The sequence below is a fragment of the Balaenoptera physalus genome (genome assembly GCF_965194825.1).
Source record: "Balaenoptera physalus genome assembly, chromosome: 6".
NCBI lineage: Eukaryota > Metazoa > Chordata > Mammalia > Artiodactyla > Balaenopteridae > Balaenoptera > Balaenoptera physalus.
The window spans coordinates 82,205,699-82,214,063 of NC_138885.1; the positions used below are offsets into that span (position 1 = coordinate 82,205,699).

General features: G+C 37.4%; 1 protein-coding gene across 1 annotated transcript in view; it reads left to right on the top strand.

Moving 5' to 3' along the window:
- Positions 1-425: 425 nt before the first annotated feature.
- The window catches only part of INPP1 (inositol polyphosphate-1-phosphatase), a 34,139-nt gene continuing 26,199 nt past the window's right edge, over positions 426-8,365 (top strand). The window contains exon 1 of the mRNA XM_082467239.1: positions 426-1,979. The gene's annotated coding sequence lies outside the window, so the exon portion shown is untranslated. The remainder of the gene's footprint in view (positions 1,980-8,365) is intronic.

Consider the following 8,365-nt stretch of genomic DNA (forward strand, 5'->3'; position numbering starts at 1 on the left):
TCACCCAGGAGATAAGACTATCTAAAGGGATGGTGGGCAGGAGACCAGAAATGGCAATGGAGAAGTGCATGGTGACTGGGAATTAGCGTCCTTTTCCTCATCTTGGTGTCAAGCAATAGTCTGCAACTTTCATTTAACTCATTGGTCCTCACAGAAGCATCAGCTGAACCACATTTGTTGCTATTTCCAAGATAAAATTTAACTGTATATGTCAGGTAATATATTTAACTTTTCTTGTGAAAAAAGGGGAGGAAAAATATCTATGACGAAAAGAACTGGGACTTCCCTGGTGGTCCAGTAGGTAAGACTCCGCACTCCCAATGCAGGGGACCCGGGTTCGATCCATGGTCAGGGAACTAGATCCTGCAAGCATGCCGAAATTAAGAAGTCCGCATGCCACAACAAAGACCCGGCGCAGCCAAAATAAATAAATAAATATGTATTTTTTTTTAAGTGTTAAAAAAAAAAGAACTATGTGAACAACAACAACAAAAACAGGAGACAAGTACATGTTCTTTCTAATTTTCCAATGTTTTCTTCCCATTTATAACATTTCATTTGTGGAAACTCAAAATTAATCACAATAAGCAAACATTTTAGTAAACATTTCAGTGACAGTACATTCTATAAGGAAAAACTTGTGAAAAGCATTTAGGATCAAAAGTTCAATATCTGTGAAGACATTATGAAAGCTAAAATTATTTTTAAGTTGTGAGGTGTTAGGAGTAATAGTACAACCCCATTGGCAAAATATATTTGTCTCCTAATATTACCTAAATAATGATGAACTTTATGTATCATAGAAGGAAGTTACTTAACAAAATAAAAACACAGTATAATTTGCATATGAGAGATCTACTTCTTGTCTCCTCTTGCCTTTCCAGTCTCTTGTTGGCTTAAGTTTTGGGTTTTTTTTTATAAATTTATTTATTTTATTTATTTATTTTTGGCTGCGTTGGATCTTTGTTGCTGCGCGTGGGCTTTCTCTAGTTGTGGCGAGCAGGAGCTACTCTTTGTTGCGGTGTGCGGGTTTCTCATTGTGGTGACTTCTCTTGTTGCAGAGCATGGACTCTAGGTGTGCAGGCTTCAGTAGTTGTGGCACGTGGGCTCTCGAGCGCAGGCTCAGTAGTTGTGGTGCACGGGCTTAGTTGCTCCGCAGCATGTGGGATCTTCCCCGACCAGGGCTCAAACCCGTGTCCCCTGCATTGGCAGGCGATTCCTAACCACTGCGTCACCAGGGAAGCCCTGGCTTAAGTTTTTACCAGAATAATTTGGTAACATGAGGTATGGAGGGTGTGGTTTTGGAAAAGAATTTGATTCTGCATGTCAGATGTTTTAAACAAGCTTCTTAAAGTTCTATTTTTGAATGCCTAAGAGGTTTAAAGAATTTTAATGCACTTTTCCCTATGAAATTAGTGTCACATTCACACGTACCCTGTAATATCCAAAAGATAGATTACAAAATTAACAGTTCTAAAAAAAGCTAGGCAAATGTATTCCAAAGCAAAATACACAAAAGGAATAAGCAATGAGGATATAAATACTCAAGATAACAAAATACGCAGGAAATTGTTTTACAAACTAAAGAGTATCAGGGAGTCTCCAACATAAGTTGATTTTAGGGTCTTCCATGGATGGCTAAAGTAAACAAGAAAATATTCAGGAAAGTCTAACAATTGGAGGAAATGACTCATTGATAACATGCTTGTTCCAGAGGAAAAACTTTGTACTGAATGGCAGAGAATTGTACACCTAATCAGTAGGGGCTGGGCTGGGCAGTTTACTAAAAAAGTGTTCAGATGAAGCACAGGGGAAGGCAATCCAGAGTCCCTTCCCTGAACTTTTTGCTCTCAGATTCCAGCTTTTAATTCCCTTGAGACAGAGGGAAACTCAGATCCTAAGTAACTATATACTTCAAGACTTTGGCATTTATTATATTTTACATCTTGGAATTCAGTAAGCAACCCTTCTGTGGAAAGGTAAGTGAAAAAAAAAAGATAATTCCTATTTTATGAAGTTTTAAGTATATATACTACATGTGTATGTGTTTGTGTGTATAGGGTGTGAGAGAGTAAAGATAAACACTCAGGCCTGGTGAAACTTTGTTAGAGATAAGCCTATGTTCCCATACATTGGAAAGTGCTTATAAATATATCTGCATGACTTGTTCTAGAAATTTACCCTTTGCTTTCGTAGGATCTCAGCTACATGTAGCCCTCAATACCACGCTCAAAGCCCCCTAGTTTATATAGTTTAGTAAATTTGCACTGTAATTTAAGAAAAACTCAAGGAGTTTTAAATATTCTATCACAGATGTTAAGGATTCTTCCCCAAATCTTTAAGAAAATCATGGATATGCTTTGTTTTCATGAGAGTTGTTCAGCCTTTTCTAAGGAAAGTATAAACGACTTATATTAGTTAATGATTTTTAAAAATTTATTTGTTTTATTTATTTATTTATTTTTGGCTGCATTGGGTCTTTGTTGCTGCGCTCGGGCTTTCTCTAGTTGTGGCGAGTGGGGGCTACTCTTCATTGTGGTGCGCGCCTTTATTGTGGTGGCTTCTCTTTTTGCAGAGCACGGGCTCTAGGGCATGCGGGCTCAGTAGTTGTGGCGCACGGGCTTAGTTGCTCTGCAGCATATGGGATCTTCCCGGACGAGGGCTCGAGCTCATGTCGCCTGCGTTGGCAGACAGGTTCTTAACCACTGTGCCACTGGGGAAGCCCTAGTTAATGATTTTTAAGGGAACACAAAAATAAGATTGTGCAATATGGTGCTAGGAATCTCTTACACTAAATAAATTCAAATTTAGTTCTTGTGTGAGTAACCTACATTTTTGCCTATCTGTTAGCTACCTAACATCTTACGGTTGAGTCATTTTTACATACGCCTAACAGATGAGCTATAGGTGGCAAATGCTCCAAAACTCATTATAATCCAGTGAATTACAGTCAAAACCAATTTCAAGTTTCCAACAGCTGATTTCAAGCTATGAGGTATGACAGTGGCAGGCATGCAATGTTGATCCATGTGACAACAATTGGTGACCTCAATGCTAGTTTGCTATGACTGAGTAAAGGATATGACTGAGTCTAGGAGGCTGTGAGAGCTGCCTGCTGACACTCTGCTATTGACCCTTATGCTAGAGGCCTCGGCTAATGTGTCATTAAAAATCATATTTCAAAGGAATATTTAATGACATGGTGAAATGCTCATATATGATGATTAAACAGCAGTTTACAAAACAGTATAATATATAATAATATATACATAAACACACAGAGAAGATGGCAAGTTATACTCCAAAATGTTAATGGTCATAGAATTTGGTATGGGTTTTGTTTCATTCTTTATATTTTTTCACGTTTTCGCAAAGTTTCCACAACTTGTCTTCATAATGCATTACTTTTATAATAAGAAGTTAGTTAATAAATTTCATCTGAAAACATAAATATTTTGAATATTTGGAAAGAGTGAATTTTGGTGGAGAATTACCCATTTGCTATTAAAAACTTTGCCATTGGCACAGTAATCCAAAGGCAGATGAATGAAAGAAAATAGAGGACCCAATATAGCCTAGGGTATAAAAGAGCTTAATACATGATGTATTTGTCATCAGAGATTAGTGGGAAAAAGATATCTGTTCAGTAATGATGTCAGGAAAATTGGCTATTTGGATATTAGAAAAATAAAATTAGATATTTGGGTGGGGGGAAATCAATTTAGAGCTTCTCAAAATAACTTCCAGATTATTAAAGACTTAAATCTAAAAATTCAAATAGTAAAAAATATCAGGAGAAATATAAGTGAATATTGATCTGATCTTTGGTTTTAAAAGGATTTTCCAGGCATAAAAACAAAGATCCATAGATTTGACTACATTAAACATTTTTTAATTTGTAAATAATAAACACCCGTCAATAAAAGGCAAACTAAGAAAATTATTCATAACAAAAGTGACAAAGGGTTGCCAAACTACTATATTGTTAATTGAATTAAACAAGATAAATAGTAAGGCTCAAATATTGCTAGTTTGTGAGCTCCGTGAGGGCGGAGACATAACTGTATTGTTTGTCATTTAAATTCATTAGCATAATACCCAGATATAAGGAATTAATATGTACTGAATGAATAGAGAAATGGTTGAACATGAAAAGGCTGCTAAAAAATGGTGGGAAGGAAGAGGAGAAAAGGAAATACAAATGACAAATAGACAAGGAAAAAAAAACTCTCAAAAATAATTAAAATGCAATTAAAACTATAATGAGAAATTAGGAAATGTTTTTTGTTTGTGTGTATTTGATAATAGATGCAGTAATGAGGAAAGCAACACCATTCACAGTGAAGAGTGTTTTGAAGGGCAATCGGCAAAGTCATATGGTTGACCATGTAATTCTAGGAATCTAACCTAGAGAAATAAAATAGACACTTGATACTTATGAAGGATATATCTTCCAGACTCTTGGACTCTCCAAATCTGTATTTTCAAAATGTGTTCCAAGGGGCCCAGGAATTCTGCAGGGATGTCCTGAGTCTGCCTCAAAGATGAGAAAGAAGGTTCCCCCAAATCTGTATGTGACTTTTATCTCATTTACATGTTAGGCTTGATATTTACAAATATTTTCTTACGGATTCCACTGAAAACATCAAAATTTGAACACCACTATATTGTAGTATATGATTTCTTCAATAAAATGCAATGGAGTCTTCTCAAAAAGTGTCTGGAGAAGTGGAGAACAATAGTCAGAATGTTACATTCGCAAACACTGGCCTCACAGTAATTCAAATTCCTGCTTCAGGAAACTTGTAAATCATTCTATAATTACCTTGCAAATAGTCAAAAGCTCAGATGTAAAATGTGAGAATACAGGGCCTGTTGCATAAGAAATAAAAGATTTTTGATCCATGATGTTCACCAGCGTTCTTTTTTTTTTTTTTTTTTTTGTCTGCGTTGGGTCTTCTTTGCGGCATGCAGGATCTTTTGTTGTGGCACGCGAGCTCTCTAGTTGGTGCGGGTTTTCTCTCTCTAGTTGTGGCACACAGGCTCCAGAGCACGTGGGCTCTGTAGTTTGCAGCACTCGGACTCTCTAGTTGAGGCACAGGGGCTTAGTTGCCCTACTGCATGTGGGATCTTAGTTCCCCAATCAGGGATGGGACCTGGGTCCCCTGCATTGGAAGGCGGATTCTTTATCACTGGACCACCAAGGAAGTCCCTCACCAGTGTTCTTTAATACATCAGTCTGTCCTAACAGGAATCAACTTCCACTTAGGTGTTCCGACAGAAGAGATTTTATTGAACTGACTCTTTACATAAATTTTGGGTTAGGTTTAGGGTTGGGTGAAGGGAAACAATTCGATGTGAAGGTATCCAGCCTCTTGCAACAGTAAGAAGCTGTTACCACTGCTAGGACTGAAGGGATAAGGGGAGGAGATCAAATTAGCAAAGCGGTAGGGGCTGCCTTACAGGAGCCTTAGAGGACCAAAGCAGCAAAAGAGGTGGGAAGAAATACCCCAACCTTTTCCCATTTTCCACTCTCCAACCTGCTTTTGGTATCACCCACTGGTCAATCCTAACGGGAAGCCAGTCGGCAAGAGAACCCAGAGAAAATAGTCTATGAAAGTTCTGCCTTCTGAGGCACAGAGTCCAGCAGAGAAGGAAGGAAAATGGATCTGGCAGACAGCAAGTAGAAAATAACCAGCATACTTACAATAGTGAAATACTGGGAACCCAGATGTCCAATAAAAGAGGAATGCATAACTAAACGAAGGTATTAACCATTCTTCAATTAAGTAAATAATGGTAGTCAAAAGATCGTTATAAAAAAAATAGCAATAAAAGAATCATTTTGTTAGGAAAAAAAAAAAGATCATGATGTGTTCAGGGAGCACACAGAGACAGGGGAAGGGAATTTGGGGAAGATTTTCTCAAACTGACAACTAAGGGCCTTGTTGCTGCCCAAGCAAAGTTTCTTGTATTTTTACTTATTACAAAAACAATACATATTCACTATTGGAAACACATACATACAACAAAAAAACCCAAATATCTACAATCTCACCCCCACCCCAAGACCACTATCAACATCTTAGGGTGTTTATATCTTTCCAGTTCTTCTTCTATGCGTAGATACACATGATTATGTTGTATTGGGGATAACAGATATTCTTTGGTAAACTGTATTTTTCCACTTAACAAATCATGAATACTATCTCATGCAATAAATATCATTCTGAAAATTTTTTAAACATTTAAAACTTTAAAAAACTTGTTTCACACCTGGTTGTAGCTAATTTCTATCCTCAGACATTTAGTTGCTTTATCCTTTTGGCTATTAACCAAATCCACTGTGATGAACTTTCTTGCAGTCAACACTGCACACATTACTGACCTCAGGCCAATTTCAGGCCACAACTAGTTTTTCTACAGCCCTCAAGCTAATAGCTTTCACATTTTTTCAGGGTTAAAGAAAAAAAGCACACACACAAAGAAGAAAAGCAAGAAAGACACATGTGGCCTGCAAAGCCTTGAAGTATTTACTATCTGGACTTTTATAGAAAATATTTGTCAATCCCTGCATTATGAATTCCCAGAAATGTAATTTTTGAGTCAAAGGGTGTGAGCATTTTTGAGGCTTTTACTGCATTCTGCCAAATTGCCCTCCAGAAACATTGAAGCAATTTATGCCCTTCTCAGCAGGGAGCTTGCTCACCTACCACACATCCTGCCTCAAGGGTCGCTGGCCCAAATCACTAGCTCTATTCTTTTATTTTCAGTCAACTTGAAGGTGCATTATCATTTTACATTTTCACTTCCCTTAAAAATATGTTTGGCCATTTGCATTCTACTTTCATGATTTAACTAATTTACATTTTTTCCCATTTTTAAAAACAAGATATTTATATTTTCTTTGTAAGACCGTTTTATTAAAGGAGGATGTTACTCTCTTATCTTTCATATATATTGCACATTTTTGGATAATTTTTACTTGTCTTTTAATTTTACTCTATGGGCCTTTTTGATGAAAGAAGTTAAAAATTCTATAGTCAAATCTGTCACTTTTCCTTTGTAATTTTGTCCTTTGTTCCATGCTTACTTTGAGATGAAAAGCAATTCACTTATATTTTCTCCTTGCACTTTGAAGACTTTTAAAACATTTTACAATTTAAATCCTGCTCAAATTTAGTGTCTGAGAAAAGTTTTTAAAGTATGAACAGGTAAAATAATGTGAGTCCTGGAGTCATATAGCTGGGTTCAAATTTGGCCTCACCATATGCTACATATTTGAGTAAATTACTTAACCTCTCTAAGTCACAGTTTTATTATTTATTGAGATAACAGTAATCCTACCACAGGGTTGATATAAGAATGAACAGCTATAGAACACAAAAAGCACTTAGCCTCATGCCATTAGCTATTATCACAGCAGCATGAGAATACTCCAGGCAAAAGAAATAACCTGTATAAAGGCACAAAGGAATGAAACTAGTTTGTGCATTTAGGAAACTAGATGTGGTGTGGTAAAATGGCATGTCAAGTGTGAGGGGGCAGGATTGACAGATGGGAGGGGGAGAGAGGCCTTGAAAGCCATGCCCAGGAGCTTGCTCTTGATAGGACCTGGGAGCCAGTGAAAGCTTTTAAGCAAGCAACCTATTGAGAGGTGTGATGTAGGATCATCTCCGTGGCAGCCAAGTGGAAAGTGGACTAGATTTAGGTTGTAGAGGCATATTGCTGTGTCACAAAAACAGCAGTCTCCTGTGCCACCCCCCCTCCCCCAATTCCTGCTCCCTAGGGGCAAATTCTTTGCATTCTAACTCTTCTGGTATCTGCTATCTCTTTACTTCCAAATATCAAACTGTTTCTTTTTGTTTGTTTGTTTTGTTTTGATTTGATTTATTTTTTTAACTTTTTAATTTTATATTGGAGTATAGTTGATTATGTTCAAACTATTTCTTGATCTTTCCATCACAGATAGAAATGAGACTAGATACAATTATTAGACTGATTAATAAACAATAATACAGGGGATGCACCTAAAAAATGAATCTGAGAGAGAAGACAGAATGGATCAGCTGGACTTGCTAGTGAGTGAAAGCCCGATAATGGGGTGGGGGGGGGGGATGTGAAGGAGTTGTCTCAGTCAGAGACCATAAGAAGCAGGCTGGGAGCAGAAAGGTGAGTTCCGCCCGGGAGATGCAAAGTTTTAAGCACCATTTCCTGGACTACGACAAGCTGAGTATTACCCCCAGGCCCCCGTCCTGGTGGTTCCCCACAGCTCTGAGGACCAAGACTTGACAACTCAGGAGGTTTGGTGAAATGTAGATAAGAAAACCTGCTAGCTAGGACTTTAAAACAGAGCTTCCTAATT